We start from the raw sequence: 22,087 nt of genomic DNA on the forward strand, positions 1-22,087 counted from the left end.
CTCGTGCAATGCAGTCCTGCATGTATATTAGGCCACGCATGCTCCTGGGCACAGTGCGTGAGATCCCGCGACTGCCGCACGGTGTCGCCCCGCAGAGCAAGGCCGTCTGCTCGCGCGCTCTACACATACGTGGCCGCGGCTGTACATACGTGTATGGGGGCCTACACGGCGTTTCGAGACTTGCTTTGCACAGCGAGAGCGTGTCGCTGCGATTACGAACACGAAACGCACGAGGAAGCTCCCATTTCGTATAGGAAAACAAACTCCGCAGTTGAATTGGCCGAAAGGACCATGGTGCGTTAATTACTGAGCTTCGGGAAAAGCCAAGTCTCGAGAACAGTGCGACATGCACTACGGCAAGCCCAGTTATACATCGGAGAAGTAGAAACGCCCCCCCCCCCCCCCCCCCCCCCCCATCGCTGTATATTTACCTCTTCGTAAGGGGTACAGCCCTACAGTCGATAACAAGCCAGTGTTGAGTGTGAGTCAAAGTAATGAGCGTGTTGTGGTAACATCACGGGAGCGATCAACAGTGATGGAACAGGGGATGTCGCTACAGCCAATGTTTCGACAAAGGTATTACTGGTCTTCGTCCGCAGCGACATCACTTGCTTCAGCGCTGTCGAGATCGAGTCTACATGCTCCTATCTTATTCAACAATATCCCGGAGCCGCTTATCCCAGAAGTAACCACAGAGCAACATGTCAACACTCCAAAAGTGTATACTTTCAGCCTCATAGAAAAAAAAAAAACATAAGGCAGAACAGGATTAAGTATGTTTTGGGGAGGAAGCAAGCTTTTTCGCATACACAGTAAGCAGTCAGGTCAGTAAGCTGCTGTACTTCGTTAGTCACCCTTTTAGCCGCCATTTCAATGTTCCTTCATAGATTGTATATACTGTGCAATATTTTTCTGGCCTTATATTTGTAACTTTATACTTCTTATTAGTTCTTTGTGTCGTGTGAAACTGTTACCCATTGTATAATGATGCATGAGCTGCTTTTTTGTATCCTTCATTTTCTGTACATGCCCCCCCTCACACAATACTCCTATATGGAGCCTGTGAGTATTTTGAATAAATAAATAAACTGCCGCACCGCGCCGTCGACTTGCCCGTCCCTTGCACGAAGAATAACGTGTGCTAGAGTGCGCGCAGACGGAAGCTTCCAACGGCGAGTCCCCCGAGTGGATACATGAGCCCAAGCAAGGCAGGCGCGACGGCAGCAGTTGCCCCTAAAGCCCCTCCATACTGCTACCGCCGCCCTGAATTAAAAAGGCGTGAGCTGATGGAGGGGCTTTAGGTGCCCTTATTGGGGGCGACCGGTTCAGCAGATAACGCGCGCCAACGCGCGTCTCCATGTCAGCCCCCGTCACATAATCCGCGCCGCGACAGTGCGCGTTTTGACGTTCTCGCACGTGCTGCATACGCTAGAAGTGAGCTGCCAACGTGTCGCCAACATCGAATAATAATAATAATAATCGCCTGACGGGACGCCATCAGTGGGCACCCATGTTGTCGGTCTTTTTTTGCATCGCCTTTAGAACTATAGTTTCTACCCACTATAGTGGGTAGAAATCTGAGCGCGTGGGAAAATAATTTTCATTAACCAATATAATTTTCTTTTATTTTATTTCTTATAGCGGGAATCTTCCATGGCTACGCCTCCAACTCTCTGTCACGACAGATAAAAAGGAAAAGGCATAAAGGTTAACCGGGTACGTAACTCCTCAAAATACGCAACTTAGACACCCGCATGAATCCGACACGTTTAATGGAAATGGATCTGCCGAAGGGTGTTTTCCAAGAGCGCACCAATTTCTCCACGCATGCAGCGGTGCAGCTAAACAAAAATTTGACAGCCGATCGCCCCTCGTCTATCTTCATCTTTATTTGTTGTTGTGTTGTTGTGGATCTACAAAACGGAAGGCGAAAGTAGCTCCAGCGCCCAGCTCGCACTGCTTCCTACGGCCACACCCATAGCTTTAGATAGAAACAGCAGCTGAATTGCCAGCACATATGCTAATACAGGATACCGGCACATACCTGTAAGGCTCGAATGAAAACGCAGGTCAACGTGTGAGGTCAATACGCTGCCGCCCGCACTTTCCAAAACAAGCTCTGTGGGCCATGCGCGTGTAGTTCGCACACAGATATACTCGCGGACAACTTTCTGTGGCTACTTTCGAAAGGAAAGCTACGGGCGCGTGGCTGCTGCACATGTGTTACTGCGCCAAATAGTCCGGCAGCGTTTGACAGTGCTTTTTGGTTGCTCCGAACAAACGCCGAATCGATGCAGCTTCCACGTGCGACGGTTTCGCGTTTATACTCAGACGCGAATGGGAAAAGCCGCCAAATAACGAAACATTTACACTCAGTGGTGTGTTCTGTCTTATTAAACTTGAGAATAAGCGTTTATGTTTTCTCTTCACCAGCCTAAACTAACGTGGTATAAAACGCGGGACTCTTTTCAGAAGCGCTCTCACTTGTGCGCGCTTTGCCTCCGTAGCTTTCCCTTCATAGCCACAGAAAGTTGACCGTGAGTATAGCACTCCCTAGGTTGTACAGCTTGACGGGACACCTTACGTCCGGCTGTCAAAACGCGCTACAGTATACGTCTTTTGACGCACTTCGACGAGAGCGGCAACGAGTCGCATGCATGGGTCTAACGCCACAACGCAATCTTGCTTTGGGTGACAGACACATACGTGCATACTTGAGCTCAGCCTGGCTAACCTCCCTGCCTCCCCTTCATTATTTCGTTCTTTCTCTCTGTTTAGGGTGATTAACAGCGGTCAAACTAGGAATGTCGCTGGAGGAAGCCGACGTTTAAAAGAGGGCACTTGTCTTTGTCAGGGCCACCCAGCAACTGTTTTATACTTTGCAGCGTTTACGTACGCTTAGTTTACACTCCCCAACCCTCAATGGGAGGGAGAAAAGTTTGTTCCTGCTTATACTGCGTGCACGCCTTGAAATGGCGGTGTTACGTACCGAGCAATCAATCGTTAAAAAAAAAATGGCTCCTGGGCAGTATTTTGCAATGATTCTTTTCATTTTCATTTTTTTTTTTTTGCCCTTCATCATAGGCTACCAGAAAACCGACATCGCCGCTCCCCACGCTTTCGTCGGGATCAGCCACTCAGCAGGAACGATAAGAAACGATAAGACTCCGGCCAAACCTTAGATTACGCGGCAAGTAGGTGCTCTTTTCGCTACGTTCAATATCCTGTTCAGAAACGTTGTCGGCAAACGCTCGGTAGGTACAACGACAGACGGTACTATCGCAGTCGTTGGACAGCACAGTTGAAGCGGCGCAGCTGCGAAATTAGCGAGCACGGAGGTGAATCACTTATCACATGGCAGCCGATGCGCGTGCTGCTGCTCCACTGAGACAATGCAAACGTAACGAGGCAACGCGTCGTCGAGCTATAGTTCTGTAGCGCACGGAGGCTATACACTAAAGGCACGTTTATAGTCCGACGTTATCGGCGCGTGGGCGAGCGTCGTTCGCGGTCAGTCACGCTACGTCGGTTGCGCTGCGCCAGCCGAGATGCCATCCCCTCTATACTTCAACGCGCGCGCCGTAGGCTGCTATCTTCGGAGCATGCGCAGAAGGTTCGCCAAGTCGCGCGCCGTCCGCAAAAGCCGTCTGCGGAGTTGGGTTGGCGCCTTTTTCTTCGCGCGCAATGCATTGTGGTGCCAGAGTTCCGCCGACCTCGACGCGCGAATTGCTCAGGAGCCATATCGACGCCGGGCCCGTCGGGGCGCGTTGGAAGCCGCCGGTTACATTGGCTGCGCCGGTGAGCCCGACTATAGAGGGGTCGTTTTCGCCGACGTGACGTAGCGTGCGCGCGCGCGCGCGGGCGTTACGTCGGACTATAAACGGCCCTTAACGCTCCTCCGAAGAACGTCGGTTTTTCAGGAAACAATTCCCGTGTTACCCGAAAACCCCGTACATAACAACCCTGTCGCCGTTGCTCGTTAAGCTTGATTCACACGACGGGCCGGATTGCCAGTTCAACCGGCGGACGCGCAAATAACGTGGCCCAGCGCCGCCGAATCACGCCTCAAACAAAGAAGCCGCTGACCAGCAGCTTGCGGTGCGATTCCTTGCAGCTCAGCCAGTCACACTCGTTTGTGGACTGATTAAGCGATCCGTCTCGTCGTGTCAATCCAGCTTCAGTGACGGGACGGCAAATATGTACACCGCCCCAGCAGGGCCTGAGCAGGCAGGTGAATGGCGACTGGCCGGCTTGCGGAGGCAGGATGTCACGACGACTGCTTGCTGGGACTGGCTGGACACCAGCCAATGAGGAAACAGTTACGTCACGAAGCGCTACAAGCCCCCCTGGAACCGTATTCTGTAAGCATACTTACGCTACTTATAGGCGCAGCGGTTCGTCAACCAATCGTGACAGCGACCATATCAGCGAAAGCGGCCTAACCAATGAATAAAACAATATATCCCTAACTCAACCTTGGGAACCCTGATTCAGTTATCGATTGGTACCAACAAAAATTACTGCGCTTCCTCCAGTGAAACTGGGATTGAATTCACAAAGCTTTTCGTTCACATCCGAGCTGTTCTGTTGACTGGCGCCTTCTCTTATAGGAAAGGTTCTAGAGTAAGAACCATCTTTTGTTACATGGACCCTCGCTTTCATTTCGACAACGCGGACCGAAGTTGCTCACTCATTTCTAAACATACATAGAAAATAAACTTGCATGCAAACCCGCAGATGCGTTCTTCTTCTTTTACCAGACTTTCTCTTCCGCGGCTGTAAGAAGTTTCAGAACAGTTATTTTCAAAAACATACAAGGGCACTGCATCCAAACTGCCGTAAACGACACATCCAATCGGCTCGCGCTGCCCGTTTCGATAAGTCGGAAGGCGGTGTTGCTAACGGACAGTCCCCCTGACTCAGTGTTTCCGCGGAATATTGACTCAACGCCAGTCAACACAACTAGCCACTCTATATATAGCGTCCTGATCAAGGACCTCGTTGCGATTAAATGCGTCAGCTTCTGTGTATATTAAGAGCCTTGTCACAGTTCATGGCTCCCTAATTGATAGTCAACAGGCTTGCGGCGCCGTTGGACTAAGCTGTGCTAAGCGCATTGTGGTATTTCAATCGACAAGGCAACGCAGGAAGTTAGCAGCTGGCGGCGGCGGCGTCATATTATCGGTAAACCTGCTTTGTATAAGCAGCACGCACCAGCACCTTTAGTATGGGAGGGGCACTATATTTAAATTAAATTAAATTATGCGGTTTTACGTGCCAAAACCGCGTTCTGATTACGAGGCACGCTGTAGTGGGGGACTCCGGATTAATTTTGGCCACCTGGAGTTGTTTAAAGGAACACTAAAGTGAAACAATAAATCAGTTTATAGACTAATGAAGAATTGTTTCAGAACCCTGCAGGCAGTCATTTAAAAAAAAAATTGTTTGATTATTAGATGAGAAAGTGAAGGTCCAAGTACCAGTATTTGAATTTCGCGCCGAAACCCCAGCGCCCGTACGTCAGCGTGACGTCAAGGATTCCAAAGTACGTTTTCGCATTTGGGCCGCTTTGGCTGAGTAATGTTTCCCGAAACTTGCCATGTTTAATATTTGGTTCCTTTAGAACACAATGTAGTCAATCTGTACCGCTATATATAATTGGTAGGCCCTAGAAGATGCCATAAAAATCCATGACGTCACAGCCCCCTAGAGCGGGAACTTAAGTAGGCGTCGCCACCCGTATTTCGTTCTTGCGCTTTTTCTGGCTTACCAAACGTCTTATCGTTGTAAGAGTGGTGTTTTTGGTGTTGTAGAAAGGTAATTTACTGATGCAGAAGAAATCATTTTTCACTTTAGTGTCCCTTTAACGTGCACCTAAATCGAAGTACACGAGTGTTTTTACATTTCGCCCCATCGAAATGGGGCCGCTGCGGCCGGGATTTGATCCCGCCACCTCGTGCTTAGCACCATAGCCACTAAGCAACCACGGCGGGTGGCAGGGCCATTATAGCATTATGAGGTGGTGACTATGCTAAACTTATGTAGACGAGACTGTACATGGCCACGCCCGCTTACATGAACTACTGCGTTAAAATTTAAAGCGCTCATAGCAGCTCAAGTTTTTCAATACGGTTTGCAACATAAGATTTCGGTAGCAGGCATCTGCTTTAGGCGCCATTGTGGCACCTTTTCCACAAAAGAAAAAAATGCTTATGAGGAAGCTTTAGCTCGGGTGCCCCTATCTTAATACATGTAAAAGGAGAATTCGTTTTTCTCGGCAACCACAGCACGAAATTTGGCGAGGTTTGTTGCATTTAAAAGGAAAAACCTAAAATCTAGTCACTGTTGGTTTCGAATTTTCTATTTAAGTCGTAAGCTTTTTCCTAAAAATTGGCAAAAATCGCAAATTTTCAGAAAACGAAACTATCAAGTTTACAACTCTAACTCGGCAATGAAAAATGATATCACAATTCTATGTATTGCATCTGATAGTACATCTAAACAGACAAAATAGATATGTTACACATGAATCCGAAAAAGAAATGGTAATACGGAAAGAGAAATTTTGCAGATCCCTAGTACACAACGTAACAAATTCACGTAAGATATAAAATGACATATTGAATTTGTCCGCTTTCAATGATCTAATGGATGACCGTTTTACAGAACCGTGATATCTGTCCTTGATGCAGAGCTATTAATTTGTAAACTTGGTGCTTCTATTTTTTTTTTTTTTCTAACTTGAATTTTTGAAAATTTTTTTAGCGAAGTTCAGGAGCTAAATCGAAATTCCGCTTCCGGCAGTCACTACAATTTAAATTTCTCACTTAAATACAACAAACTTCACTAAAATCGGTCCAGGGGTTACCTCAGAAAATCTTTTTTGCGTTTTACATGTATTTGAATAGGCCGCGTCGGGGCCGGAGCTAAAGATTCCTCTTAAGTCATATCGGAATGAATAACAGTAAATTTATTTACGATACATTAAGAAATGGTTTCCTCTACGAGTGCACGAACCTGTACATGACACCCGAGGACGAAAGTTGCCGAAAAAGACACCCGGCATCGAATTCACAAAGCGTTTCGTTCATAAGGGCTACTTGTCATTGGCCTGGCCACCCTCGCTAATATTACGTTCGCCAACGCGATCGGCCGGCACCTCTTCTTACACGAGCCTTGTATGTCTTGAGCGCTAGTTCGGGAGACTTCAGAGGAGGACAGTTGATAGGTGCAAACGCGTCCCTCGTTCAGGTATGACTGATGCACGCCACAACGGCGGCGCGCGTTGTTTCAATCTACGACGATGCCCGTGTGCCGCAGTGTTCAGCGTATTTCCGCGTACTCGAACGAGGCCTCCTGTACTGTGCGCACGTGCATGACAGATATATATATGGAAAAGGGTAACGGTGAGCATGGGGGGGGGGGGGGGGGGGGGCACAAGCTGGCAGGCGACGGCAGCATTGTTGCAAGCATACGGTGCGCGCTTTCACTCGTCCTCTGCCCGAGCGCGCACAAATCCGAGGGCTGACGCAAACGCGACCTTTCCTGCCGCCACACGCGGCGTGGCTTCCCGTCGGGAGCCGCCATCGCGCCTGCGACGGTGCACGGAGGGCCGCGACAAACGGCTGCGCGCGCGCTTTTACACCCAAGCGTCAACTGGCTGGGCACGTTCATCGCGGCGAACAAGCAAGGGGCGAGGAGGCACGCGGCTGGCTACGGGTCTGCAAACACTGGCATAGGCTGTTGGAACCTGTTGGGACGCGGTGGAAACAAGTTGCAAATCCGTTGGATACGACTGTTGGCTCGGCAGTCATACGACGGACCGAATGGTTCTTACGTACACGTTAAAAGAGAATTAACAAAACGTCACCAAGGTCACTTCCGGCCGTTTGGGTATGCATACATTTGCCGTGATTGTCGGTGCGCGCGACTCGACAGCACGGTCGTGCTATGCCGCTTTTTTTTTTTTTTAGAATATGACAATAATAATTATCGCTGAAGTAGCAAAATTGAACGAGGCATGTGTGAGCATGGCGCCCCCATGACGCAAACATAGAAAAAGAAGAAGAAAACCGTCGTAATTATGCGACGACCGAGTGTGTGTGATTGTTGTGTCTTCTGGTTCTTTATTTTCGTACGCCCGATGTAGGACATATATTTCATGCATTTGAGAAATCCAGAGTGGTGGAAAGTTAGCGCCGCTGTTTATCGCGGGCGCTAAAAGTGCGTCCTGTCCTTCGTCCGTTCGTAGTGTTAAACGTTCACCATGATTTTACGTAGATGAGTTTTACGCATCATGAGCAAACCGTATTGAGCGAATATCTACGCAAGAACCATCCAATCATCGCACGACTTTCGTACCAACAAGAGCATTCAACAGGTTTCCACTGGGTTACAAAGACCCGAGCAATCGAAGTCCCTGTACTAAAGTCGAAAGTAGCAAAAGTATATCGACAACAGTGGCTATCAGCCACCTGGAATATATAGGTGCAGCTCAAAGCACGGTTTCGGGGGACACTGCAGTACACCTCTGGCTACGAGCTTATACCCCTGACACACGGGCGAACTGAAGTCTCTTGAAGTAAAGATCTTTCTTTTATGCTGACGTACTCCTTACCAAAATGAGTTTCGCCGCTGTGACGAGGTACGGCGCCGTCTCCTTCATATGTTTTCAATAAGCAACGCAGCGAAGCACACGGTGCTGCTTCTTTAAACGATAGGCAAAACGATAGGCAAACAAAGCAGGCAAAATATTTTTTTTTAAAAGTTAATCTGGTCAAACTGCATCACTACTAGCTATAAAATCGTTTTTGCAAGCAGTAAAATTATTAATAAGGTGCCATTGTGTTTCGCTAAGTTTAGTGTTGTTGAAGACCTGTGCCCGAGGTTACCCCTTTAGGCCAACAAAGGAGTTCGCCTATCTCGCCTTCAGCAAGAGACCTTCATCGAAAAGGAGACACCCCTTTGTCGTCACGCGTGAACATCCTTTGCAGTAGATGTCGCCTATAGTCCAAAGGCCTTTGGAGCGCCCGTGTGTCAGGGGCTGCGGTTCGGAATGGAGCAGGTCCACAGCATCATCGGGGCCGATTTCACTAAGCGTTTTGTTCGTAAGCGCTTTCTGCCATTGGGCCACTGGCTACTTTGGCTAATAATGATGTCTAGCGTCAGGATTGGCTGGCATTTGCTCTTACGAACAATCCTAGCGTAAGAGCGTTTTTTTTTTTTGTTTTTGTTTTCGAATACGGACCCCATATCCTGCGCACTGTACACTGACGGTCAACAGAGGCTCCGACTCATATGCCGAGGAAGGGCAGTCGTCTTATTTCACAGAAGGTCCCCTAGCCTAACAACATCAAAGAAGTTTGAGGCCGCACTCTGACGCATTTGAATTTAACCGCTGCAACAGACGCATGTGTTTCAGGTCGCAATCTGTGAGACGCACTTAAAATACTACGGTCGGTGCTTAAAATGCTACGGCTCGGCAACAAGGAAAGCACACGGGTAATTAGTATTCGAGCGTACAAAGCTTCTCAGGTTGGAACTCCAATGCCACGCGCCTCCGCCCCTTTCAACTGACAAGTTAATCCACGGGCCGGGTATATTCGCAAGAAACTACGGATACCTGCATACTAACTAAGCGAGCGAGCATGTATAGCAGCTTGCGGCCGCGAACGCTGTTAATGGAGGCGCAGAAGCAAACAAAGCTGATCGACGAAACGCGCGGTCTCAGATGGCGAGGGTTCATAAAAGTACGAAGTTATTCGCGCGCTCGTGTACCCGGCGTCGTCACTCGCCAACTGGCAGTGCCGAATGCCCGGAACACAAATTTAACGTGGCGCGCGCGCGAGGGGGGCGCTCCGCAATCTGTCGACAACAAGGTGTGCTCGTCGCCCCTAATCGCGGTCGGTCAATGTTCTCTGGAAGCAGCAAAACTAAGCGACGACCTTTATCGAGCGAACAAAAAAAAAAGTGACGTCTGTTATCGGGAATCGCGCACGCTTCGTATATACATACGCATAGCCAGCCGACACCTCCGCCCCGAATTCGCCCTCTTCGAAATACCATACTCGTCCACTTCACACAAAAGCGCGTTTCCGGAGCGGGAGAGCACTCTCGTACGATTTGCATCCCGACTTTCAACATAATTTACTCTGCAGGCACTTGGGTAAATTAACACCAAGTTTCCGTTCCGATCGATACATACACCCATGATATACATCGATCTTGTACTACTAAATGAATGAATGATGAAGCTCATTAACTTTTGTAACTTCCGCGTGCGTTAATGGCGCGATGTGTGATAAAGACTTCTTTTTTCCCCTGCAGAGTGGCATGCGAGGAACCACGTTTCCTTCGTTCCTATTCATCCGGTGCCGAAATCACCAAGTTTTTTCGTTCGTAAGTGCTCTACGCCATTCGCCCGGCACCTTAACTAATAATGTGACCAACATCAAGAGATTGGCTGGATTTTTTCTTCTTCTTCCGAACAATTCTAACGCTATAGCTTTCATGTTTTTTTTTTTCTTGCGAGCAATTGCAGCGCATATCTTTTTGTGAATACGGGCCCCAGGTACATATTCACAGAAATGTTTACGATATATATATATATATATATTTGATAGGGGCTGTACGCAAACCGAACTGGGGCTCTCAACGCACTGAAGGATATGCCAACAACATAACTGGAAGCCCTTCTTAGACGGTAGGTCATCGCAAACAAACAAAAAGAGCAGTTATTTGTCATTGTGCGACATATTCCAGCATTTAGACTATATACACGGTTTCATATTGCTGTATTTTGCTATTCCTCGCAGAAAATGTGCGCGCGTTGATGTCAAGGGAAGTTCCTGGGTTTTGCAGCGAAGCCTCCGAAGATTGTCGGTCAGATAATGACAGCAGAACGGCTCTTCAGTGCAAAAGAACAACGGCTGGAGGTATCGCACTTGTTCAGTGTGGGTTCCGAACAGCCGGCTATTCAGAAGTCGGGTAATAACATGCGATCTATCCGCTTATGCTAGCAGTTTTCTGTGGTCCTGAGCGAGAACGGTTATTTTGAGCTGGCGGCTGTATTTATTATTATTATTATTATATTTTTTAAACGACTTTAAGGTTACGCTAGGCCCGGTTTTGAGCCAGTATAAGAATTTATTCTTTTTTTCCTACTTGTTAGCATTTAATGGACCTAATTCACGATAGTTTTCCGTTCGCAAGAACCGTTAATCGTAGGCTGGCCGCCTTCGTTAATAATGCGCTCGTTCTTACGAACCGCGCCATCGCATACGAACTGCTTTGTGAATGCGGGCCCAAGGTTTCGCAGACACGCGGTTTAGCACTGACCGTAATAGCTCTTATAACCAATTTCTTCGTGAAGAAATGATACCGCTTTTGTCTCTCCCGCCGTGTACAAATGACTTCCTCGAAAGAGGACTCAAGCATTTATAGAAACTGTACGAGTTCGGAGCACGTCAACCTCGTCGTCGCTCGCGCGCGCTCTGTTATCGCGAGCAATGAGATGCAAGTGTTTCGAGACAGCTTGAAGAAAAGAAGAATTCAAAAAAAGTTCCAAATTAGGCTTAACTACGGTGCCGGAATTCACAAAGAAAGCTGTTACGTCAGAACTGCTCGTAAGATTAGCAGCTAACTGCCAGTCAATCACGATGCCGCACATATTATCGATAGGGAAGGCGGCCTGCCAATGGCAAAGAGCACTAAAGAAAATAATAATAATAATAATTGGGCCCCAGGCGTCGACCTATTCGCCATAAACTCGCCACTATTCTCGAGGTGCGCGCAAGTAATTGGTGCAACGCTTTCTCTGCTTTGGCCTGGAAGTTTTGCGCGATGAAGCAAACACCCATGTTCTTTGCAAACTGCCCAGAAATGTTGAACGACCCTATATATCACCATGGAAACACATCACAAAAAAAGACGCTTAATGTGTGTTCCTCTCTGGCTCAAGCTATGCGAAACTGTCTTACGTAATAAGCTTGTCACGGTCACCTACTAATTTGTTTTGCTTAGGAGAATCTGTAACATGGGAAAAAAAATTTAAAAAAAAATACCCTTGATACTTCCCAGTTCAGCCACGGTGGCGCTGTAAGCGGCGAAACCGAAACTGAAAGCGATACAAAAGTGGTCTAAATTACTTGCTTCTGATGCACGTGCTACAACAACCGAGCCCGCAGCATTGCCCGCGCACGGTCACAAATGTTGTCCTCTCTAGTACAACCTTTCCATGTTACTCCAAGAGTTCAATTACTTCCCAGTGCCATTTACTCAGCTCTGTTGTGGGGTAGCGCAAAAAGGTTTTGCCGACGTTGCTACAGTTTTGATTGTCGACAGCACTGCAGGTCTTCGTACAGTATGCGGACAACCGGTACGCTAAGACGCCCATCGGCAACGGTGGTGCGATTCCAACGACAGCAGAGCCCGGGAATCCGTTAACGGTGATTCGGGTCCGCTACATTAGATCACCCTGGATTTCGCTTTAAGCGACCATTAACGTCGCTCCCGTGTGTCAAATTGTGCGCGCGCTGGTTAATCTGCGCCACGCAGAAGCGAGCGGAATCTGGCCGAGGTGCTGACGCTATAAGAGAGAAGCGGTAACGCTTCGCAAAAGTGTTCCATTCTTTCAGGTAAGCTCCACAGCAGCGCCAGACTCGCGGAAGTTATTAAGCAGCGGCGATATTCGAGCGATGCAAACAATCGGTCAACATATACAGCGTGTTGCACGGTAAGCACATGTAGCAATGACTGTGGGTGTTCTTCTCCTTCGACTTCAGCACAGCGCGCGACTGTCGCTGCGAAAAGAGCTACTGCGAGGAACGGCGAATATGGATGTCGTTAATGACAGAACTGCGAAAGAAAATATGCTGGGTCGCAGGCAGTGACGAGGCAAACACACTGAGCGTTTGTATAGTGCTTGTGTCCTTTTGCGCCGTTAGATCACGACTGTTTGCCTGTCAATTAGCCCAGTAAGGCACCTTTACCGATAGCTTGTTCGATAGCACAATAGTATACTTGCTTATGAAATAAACACCCGCCACTGTAGACAATTTTTCGTATTGTGTACACTGGTTAAATAAAAGCGGTGTGAAAGCACAGACGATAATCGCGTCCTTCTCGAAGACTGATCAGAATGCCAGAGGTGTCTTTCCTTGTTCTTTCTTTCTGCGGCCATAATGCACATACATTGCTCAACCGCACCCAGGTCTTGTTCTCACGAAAGGCCCTTTTTGCGTAAATTTGTTTCGTCTGCCAAGTGACAAGGAGTAGCCGGTGCCACCACATAAAGGCGCCAACCTCTCCTAACATTCACTTCAATAAAAAAAAAAAAAGAAGAAGGAGAGTTGAGGACCTAGAGAATTTTACTGTTCTGTTATTTGCGAAACGTCGTTCTCCTCTCATTCGGGATATTTTAAGAAATCATGGGAGGGTAACACGGGAACGAGATGCACATTCGATGAGGTGCCCCAGTTGCCTACAAAGGAAGAACAGAAACGCATCTTGTGACAATCAGCGATAAACGCACGTTCCGCACACACACGCAATGCGTTAAGTAGCGTAACCACATCGGTATTCTTTGCAGCCCACGGTCATGACGTTTGGATGTCTCTAACATTCAGCGCGGAGGCGGTTACACGTGGGGTGTGAACAGCCCACTGCAGCTGTCGCAGACACCAGTTTCTCCCCCAAAGGCTAAAGAAGCAAAATGTTTTTTTTTTTTTCTTACACTTCTGTTTGGGTGGGGAGTACCCGAAAGGAGGATACTGCGCACACCGTTCACTCAAAGTCTCTCAGCATGTGGCTCGCTCGCGTCACCCGCCGCAGTCGGCACACGCGCGCTAGCGGCGCACCGAGACATCTGCGATTTGTTTCCTTTTTAACAATAAGCATGCTTATTATAGATAAGTGATTGACTGCAATGATTCGCTTTCTTTCTGGTCACGGAGCGCGTCTTGTTCTTGTTGCGGCGCTCGCCGTCTTCGCAAGGCCTTGGTTGCCGCTTTGCGACGCGCGTCACGGCGGGCAGCCCCGGTGACGTCTGCAGCACTGAGGAGACCACGAGGCCGGAGTGTAGGCCGCGGGCGGAAGCGTGCCGCACGCACACACAAACAAAATAATGCCAGTCACAGCAAGCGACACACATCTTAGCAAGATGTGTAAGAAATTGCAAGGGCGCGCAGCAAGCCAGAGGGTAGCGCGTCAGGGGAAAACACAAGGGATCGCGGTGGCGTTACCAGTACCGGTTTTGCACAGCGCTTCCAGTAGTCACCACGCGGAAAGCTGCGAGCGCTTCGCTCGCGCGACTCCCCTCACTCACTTCGCCTTCTCTCCCAAATCTCTATCCTTTTTTTAAAGTAATGCAGACTGGGAAATATAAGAGCAAGCACGAGAAGTTAGAAACAGCACGAAGCGCTCGAGAACCATACCGCGTACAGCTTCATTGCAAGCAGCACAGTAGACAGTGCAAATCGCAGGTGTAAAAGGTCAGTATTAGCATTGCCACAGAAACACGCGATGGAGCGACAGCTTGCACACAAATCAAATGCGCTCTTTCGCACATCGCGACAACATTACTGACAGTCCATCAATCGCACACGGCGCATACGGACCTACTACGTCGGCAACAAAGCAGGCGGCGAAAGCATTGCAACATGTGCGCACAGCGAAACGAGGGCCGTCGGAGTCCTTCCAAGTGGATGGTAGCGAAGCAACATGCACCGCAAGGCAGTTCGCGCCGTCGACCAGGACCTGTTGCGCGTAGATGCGCTGCTATTAGCCGAACCGCCTATCCGCACCGCCGGCCAAGAAAATGCGCTTGAAGCTCGAGGAGCAGCGCCAATGTCGTGCCCGATCGGCCGTTATTTTTGGCTCGTCGCGCAGTGACGTCAGCGCCAAGGTGCTTTCGGTCGCGCCGGTTAAAGAAAGGCGCGCGGCCGCTGCTGACGCGTCGCCAGCCGCACTGCAGCAACGGCTCGCGTGTCGTGCAGTGTGTGCTCACCTGGCTGTTTGGGCGAAGAGCCGCGACGCACGGCTGTATCCAGCGAAGCGCCGGCCGCCGACTCGTCTGCATGTGCGCGATTCACCGGCGAGGCCCGGGCAGCAGCACGAGCGGCGGCGCCGCAACAGCCATCACCAGCGCCGCTGCCGGCAGAGCGGGGCTCTAGCGGAGGATGGGGCCGGCGCCAGCGCCCCCACGTGCCGCCAAGGTCACGGGAGAGGGGTGCCAGTCCCCGGGCAGCCCCCTCGCCCTGAGCCGGCTGACCGCACGCTCCCTCGACCAACGTTCGTTGACACTTGGCCTTTTTCTCCGCGCGCTTTCCCTCGCGTGCAGCACGCAGGCACGTGAGCGAAAACTGTGCGTGCGTGCCGCCGCCAACACGCGCGCGCGCAGTGCGCACGGGCGCCGCGCGAGCGTCCCAGCGAAGTTTGCGGGGCCCCTGCTGTGGGTGACGCCCGGTCGCTCAACCAGCCGCGTACGCTGCTGGCTTGCGTAGAACGTCAGCCCTTCCGATACGATCTACGCCGAGGCGCTTCACGACAGCAGTTTTCGCAGCAGCGCACTAGGGGGGCGTACGCTAACAGTACACGAAACCGGCCCATCAATATATTTTTTTTTAGATATATTGGCTCGAGATCAAAAGACGCTGCTATAACATAACATCCTTGGTTTCGATGTCGCTCTAATTTTTATATTACAGTTAACGCGTTTTAAAAGCAATAGTGTCACTGCTTTGTCTCGCACGCAGCGATAAAGAATATAGAGGGCGCGATGCTTGCTGTGTGTTACGTTACGTATGTGCTAGTGAGATGAGGTTTCGAGAATACTTGTGAATTATAATTTCCTACGAGCTTCTCAGAATATCCGAAGCGCGGAGTGCGAATGTCCAGTTCCCCACTTATTGCAGAACACCGACATTACCCGTTATGCCCTTCCGGCAATGTGTGTGTGCGTGCGTGTGCGTGCGTGTGTGTGTGTGTTGTACACAAGCGACAATTATTCGCTCCGTTCGTGAGGTGATCGCGCTTGTTCGAGCAGTCCACATGATTTTCGTATCGATCAATGGTAGTGCCTGATTTTATTCGGCATTTTTTTTATGTCATTGTATTGACGTCCCGCTTCACATCATAGACAGGATTGTCGTCAGTCGTACGCATACGTGCGCTCACACCGTAGTGCTGAATTGAAACTATGACCAATACAAGGCCGATGCTAACAGGCTATAAGACGACAGCAAATTGCACAACAGAACAAGGGGGGAATAAAACGATAAAAGTTGGCAAGACACATCAGTGAGAAACTTGACGGCTGTCAGGGACAACCACTACATTTCCATTTGTTACCACATGTCGTGACGAGTATGAAAAGTCAGGCTATATTGCGCGCATAAAGAAACACAGCCTATCAGACATTAAGAAGTTCGCAGCACAGTATTAATGTTACTGCCTTCCACAGCAGCGCACGCGCAATACAATTATGCACTAAACTGCTCAAAGCACTTTGCGATGGCAAATAAGAGCGCTGTTGCGGCAGATTGGGCACTGGCCAATCAGCCACAACAGCGCGTTCCAACGCTTATCCGCGTCAGCTCGAGTCGCGCTGATAGACGTAATTATGTTCGTAAGACTGCTAAACCCACATCGCAGAAATCTTTTCTTACGTCGGCAGCTGCGATGGCTGTTTAGGTTTTGCGAATCGACTGACGCTTACTATGGGAGCAAGTACTGAAGTTCGCGCCTGTGCTACCATTACATACACGCCTTGTTTTCGACTACAGCACTCGTCTTTGCAGCGGCGGGCATCGCAATCTTGCTGATCTTATACGAACAGCGTTTTAGCTTTGTGATTTGAGATTTTTGAGATTTGAGATTTTTCTTACACCAAAATTTGTTCGAAAGTTCGTTTAGCGAATACCGCCCTTGAATCCGGCGCCAGTACAAAACGGTAAATTTCAGTGTACGCACTGTGGCGTGCATACGTAATTCGTCCAATGCAGCCGCAGATGTGAACGATTCGCGCAGCTCATCTGCATCGGACACACCTAGTAGGCGTATCTGGACGAGACTGTCATACGCATCTGCCATGTTGAGACTCGGCTACCAATCATAACACGTACGGGGAACTGCAGCAACCACAAGGAAGAAAGGTAGCGTTTATTTGCAGCTAGAAGCATAAAAGTTATCCATAAGGCTGTCGATCCAAATCCATAACAAACAGAAGGCACCCGTAAGTAAACAATCATCCACGAAGTCAAGTTCTCGCTAGCGTCCTGTAGCCATACGTAACAGGGGCCTAATTCGCATAGCTTTTCATTCGTAAAAGCTCTACAGGCATTGACCGGCCGCCTTCGCTAATAATATGACCAACTTCACGATTGGATGGCATATCTTGCTAACGGTTCTAGCGTGACAATTTTTTAAAAGCGAAGCTTTTCTTTGCGAACCTCGCCGGGTTTCGTGAGCGTGGGAGCTGCGGCCTGGCTGTTCGCTTGCCGAATAGGCCAACAAATCACAGCGGAGCACGCGCGCCGTTGGGTTCCTTGCACCACCACCAGATGGCGCTCGCCTCCGTGCATCCGCGGCGGCGACGGCGCCGGCCGTGCGGGAAAAAAAGAACCAGAAAGCTCGCATCCGTGGCTGCACGGTCATGAGGAAGTAAACGCTTCTTGCGGATAGAATGGATTCGAATTGCGCTACGTAAGTATGCGCATGCTGCCTCTGAAAACCATAACTGATGCGTTCAAGGCGTCTGTCGTACTCGCTGGTAGTAAGCAACTCCGCTTAACGAAAGGCTCGGCATAATTTGTGAGCCCGCGCTTGTGTGTGCGCGCGCGTGCATGCACTCGTGTTTCGACTATGTATTCACTCACACAAAGATTCGCTACATATAAATTCCAACTCGTCGGGTCTGTTCCACTTTTTTAGAACGGGTCATGTACCCGTATTCGCGCAAAAAGTTATTACGCTAGAACTGCCTCAGCATGTTCCAGGCAATCGCGATGTTCAGCACATCATTAGCGAAGGCAGCCGGCCATCGCTAAACAGCACTTACGAACGAAAAGCTTTGTGAATTCGGGCATAGTAATGTCGCTAGAACGCCGTCACATCTACCCAGTTTGCGCTTGCATTAGCTTTGGCTCTACTTTCGTCCGGACAACACCCGTTTCTGCGGAGGAAAAAGCTGCCAAACGTTGCAGGAAAATTCGCAAACTGGTCCGAATTAGAGTCCGAAGCAACTTCGCACTCACGCATAGTCACCGGATGGCAACTGTGCCTACCGAGGACGCTCATTCAAAGCATCGATCAAGCCGTTGAGCCGTTTTTGCACAATACAACAAAATACTTGCGTGCCCAAAGTCATTGCTGGCGCCAGCACCGCACAGCACGCGCTCGCACTATATAGAGTATTTCGCACGAACTGCGAACTACGCATTCTGCCTAAGTGAATCCGGGCCGGCCAATGGGAAACAGGGCGCATGCGATTCACAAAGATTTTCGTTCGCAAGTGGTCTTTACCATTGGCTGGACGCTCTGCCTAATACGTCCAGCACCAGGATCGGCTAGAATGTTCTCTTATACGAGCAATGCTAGCGTATGCGCCTTTTGTTAATACTGGCCCAACAATTTACGAACGAAAAGCTTTGAATTTGGCCCCTGACCTCGGACTAAATTTCCAAGGCTTTTCGATCATGGCTAACCCGAGTCCATGCGAATCGCGCCGTGGTCAGCCAAGGCGGCAACCAATTACGAGTAGTTATACTGCCCTTGAACAGCCTTACATGTTCGGTCCTTGAATGGCCACTTCTGTGGTCTGCACGACTTTGCGGCAAGCTTGCGTGACTTAATATTTCCCAAATCAGGCTTAATATTCACGGGTCATTACCATATCTCATTGATCACTGAGGTAGTGTACATTGCGAGCAGTGCGGTCTGACGGTGACCGAAGACGATACATATACAACATATGCTATGCACCGTGAGAGCGAAAATCGCCAGCTGTCACAGTAGTTTTGGCGAGTTTAGGCAATCGCTACCGCATCCTGCAGGGTCGCCGTAGGACCTCAACAATCTATTTACTTCCTGCATGATAGTTATCTGGATTCGTTACACATGTATGCCATCAGCATAATAAAAAAAGAAAGCCAAACGAAGGCTAAATCGACTAGAATGATTCTTGCGTTCGCCCGCGTTTGTGACAATGGCTGGATTGCTGCTCCGACACGTATACATTTGGGACTGTACCATGCATGGAAGCCAGCTGCTCAGCGCATTGCGTTGTCAAGCAAGTCGGCGTAAGATGAGTTCTGGCCCGGTATAATATATGGCGATTCCTCTTGTTTAAATCTATTCGTTTCTTACAATTTACCCCTCACAACCGACCAATCGTGGTGATTACGCAGGCGAAGAATCCGCTCGGGCGAAGCGCGGAAAGGAATAGAATTGTGATAGAATTATTACGTCATCTCCGTCCTAACTTCTCCATTCCCGCTTGAATTTGCGCTAATGATACCCCGAACTAAAGTAAATAAAATAATAAATGTCGTCGCTAATGCGTCGTTCCTATAATAACATTCAAAATCAAAGTGCGTGGTTTCCCGTACGGCCAGCATGTTACACAGTTCCACTTCCAGGCTAAGTCACGATGTTGCGTGCCCCGAAAGCACTTGTGGTGGGCTGCATACACTGAAGACATGCTAACCGACCTTATTAACATTTTTTCCCCTCGCAAAGCTGCAAGACGACGTACAGGCGGCAACTGCTGAGCGAAAGCCATTGCGACAGGGAGCACGGACGCTTCGTCGGCTCCGACGTGCACGCTTGCGAGGCGGATATCGGTTGGCGTGTGTGCCGTGGCTCACTTTACACACCGGCGCCTGCCCGTCAACATGATATCACGCAGAAGGCCGAACGCTACACGAAGAGCTACACCCGAGTCAGGCGCAGCCATGGACTCTGTCTCACCTTTCTCGCGCGAGAAAGCGCTCGCGCCGAAGCGAATAGACGCGGTGACGGCGAGACTTAGCGGGATTCGCGATTCCTCAGTGTCTATCTAAAAAGAAAAAAAAAAAAGACAGAGAGAGACAGAGAAAAAGAGAGAGGGAGAAGGAGGAAGAAAAAAATACAGGTGTACCGTACAGTACTGGCATAAGCAGGACTCCTCACCCTTGTCGATAGCGGAAAATAATAAGCATGTAGAGAGTGCGGAGGATTCCCTTAATTTTATAGATGGTCCTCCAACATTTTCTTTTGTTCTACCCGCTTGCTTTTGTTGCTTCGAGTGATCAGAACGTGGAGCGATGCACATTATTCTGAGGCGTGACGAGCTTCGCTTATTTTCTATCCAATGATTCGACGACTTTCGCAGTGACTGGCCGGTCACTAAAGTGCGTATTCATATTTCCCCATTTATTGTAGCGAGCCCTTACCGGCGTGATGATGAAAGATGATGTCCGTGATAACTGTGGGAAATATCTGTAACTGAGCAGGAGCTGCAAGTGCCTTTTATACGCAGCGCGCTGCTCGAGTAAAAGTACGTCCTCACTTGCGGAAGTAAGCGCTCGAAGGCGGCGCGCTTAAAAACTCGCGCCGCGAAAGGCGCTTTCGCGGGAAGAATTATTCAGGCGAGACTGCGAATTTTTATTTGTGCATGCGTAACATCCAAGCATTCAGCAACAGCGGGGTTTTTTTTTTTTTTTTTTTTCAGACTAAAGCGACCTATATTAGAATAGCAGCTTGGGCTTAGAGATGGGATGTCACGGTTCGGACGCCTTCGACTGCCAGCCCCGGAATGGGGAGACCGCCGCCGCTGCCGAAGGAGGCACGTGCTGCGGCGGGCACGTGCGCTAGCACTGTTGCGGTGCCGGGACCCGGGTGCCGGCCCATTCATGCCGGCCGCATTGATCGGCACGTGACCTTGAGTGCGGCGTGCCGAGAAGCGCTTCGACCGTTGACGACACGCGGAACAGGCGCCGTCCGGACACCCGATCAATGCCACTCCGGAGAGACTGGCGCGCCGCCGGAGGCATGGCTGGTCGCTGCTGCGCCGACCTCGTTTCGACGATTTCCCCGGAAGGGATCGTCGACACCAAGGGGCCTCAGGTGACAGGCCTGGCATGGCACAACAGCGCCACGAATCCCGACTCCTGCGTCGTCGTCTTGCGCATGCGGCTAGCTAAGATCCAACGACTGGCATGCAGCCACACCGCCGTATAGGTTCGCGCAAAAGGATCGCAAGAGGGGTTCGGCGTCCGTATTTGATAACGCTCTCTATCGAAATTTCCAGCAGCACTGCGCCAGGGAGGGGACTAAAAGAAGAGGAAGGGGACCTCATGGGACGTCCTAAAGTTATGCGGGCTGTCGAGGATAGTGGTGGTGGTAGAAACAATTTATTCAAGAAGTTAATAAGAGAGTTGCTTGCTCCTGCGCCTGAGTGGCAGCCCCTATTCCGGGACGGCATTGGAGATGGCGAGGAGGCGTCCAAGGAAGCGGCGAAGATTACGCGCGCACTGCGAGCAATCGCCACCGCGGTCGACAACGCTCGCCATCGGCGGCAGCCTCGCGAGCGCGCTTTCGCGCCATTGGAGCGGCGGCTCCCGTTTCGCGGTTGTCGCCAGTTTCAGCAGCGTGTCGGGTTACAGGAATGCACTGCGGCGCGCTCGGATTGCGGGATGAGGCGTGCGTCCGAGGCAGACCGCCGTGCCGACGACGCAGGCGTAACGCGAAACGACTGAAATGCGTGCACAGCAAGCCCTTTCCCCGACCACCGCTGCCGAAGAGAGGGAGGGGATATGTCGAAGAAGCAGTGATAAACGACGGCAGCCGGGAAACAATTGGAATCGCGCAGCTGCGACCAGCGCGGCGAATGCCCGGTGTGAGCCACTGCGGCCAAGGACGGGAGTGGCAGCTGTGGTCCTCCTGAGCGCAGCTCCTAGAAGCGTGCAAAACGGACGAGCTGGCTGGAGACCTTGCACGTGTTGGCCATAATCTCTGCTGGGGCTTCGGCGATACTGGGGCAGGCGTGTACGCTCCCAATCGTGCGTCCCCGTCCGAGTCGCTCGACCACGCGTAACGGGTGTGAGAATAG

At 50.1% G+C, this 22,087-nt stretch overlaps 1 protein-coding gene across 4 annotated transcripts in view; it reads right to left on the reverse strand.

Moving 5' to 3' along the window:
* Atx-1 (Ataxin 1) overlaps positions 1-22,087 on the reverse strand; it is an 80,004-nt gene that overhangs the window by 33,714 nt on the left and 24,203 nt on the right. The window contains exon 1 of one of the 4 annotated variants that reach the window (XM_050191205.3): positions 15,005-15,153. The exons of the other annotated variants lie outside the window; for them this stretch is intronic. The gene's annotated coding sequence lies outside the window, so the exon portion shown is untranslated. Of the gene's footprint in view, positions 1-15,004; positions 15,154-22,087 lie in introns of those variants that run through there. 4 annotated transcript variants of the gene reach the window in all.

Source organism: Dermacentor andersoni, chromosome 1, assembly GCF_023375885.2.
Source record: "Dermacentor andersoni chromosome 1, qqDerAnde1_hic_scaffold, whole genome shotgun sequence".
Taxonomy (NCBI): domain Eukaryota; kingdom Metazoa; phylum Arthropoda; class Arachnida; order Ixodida; family Ixodidae; genus Dermacentor; species Dermacentor andersoni.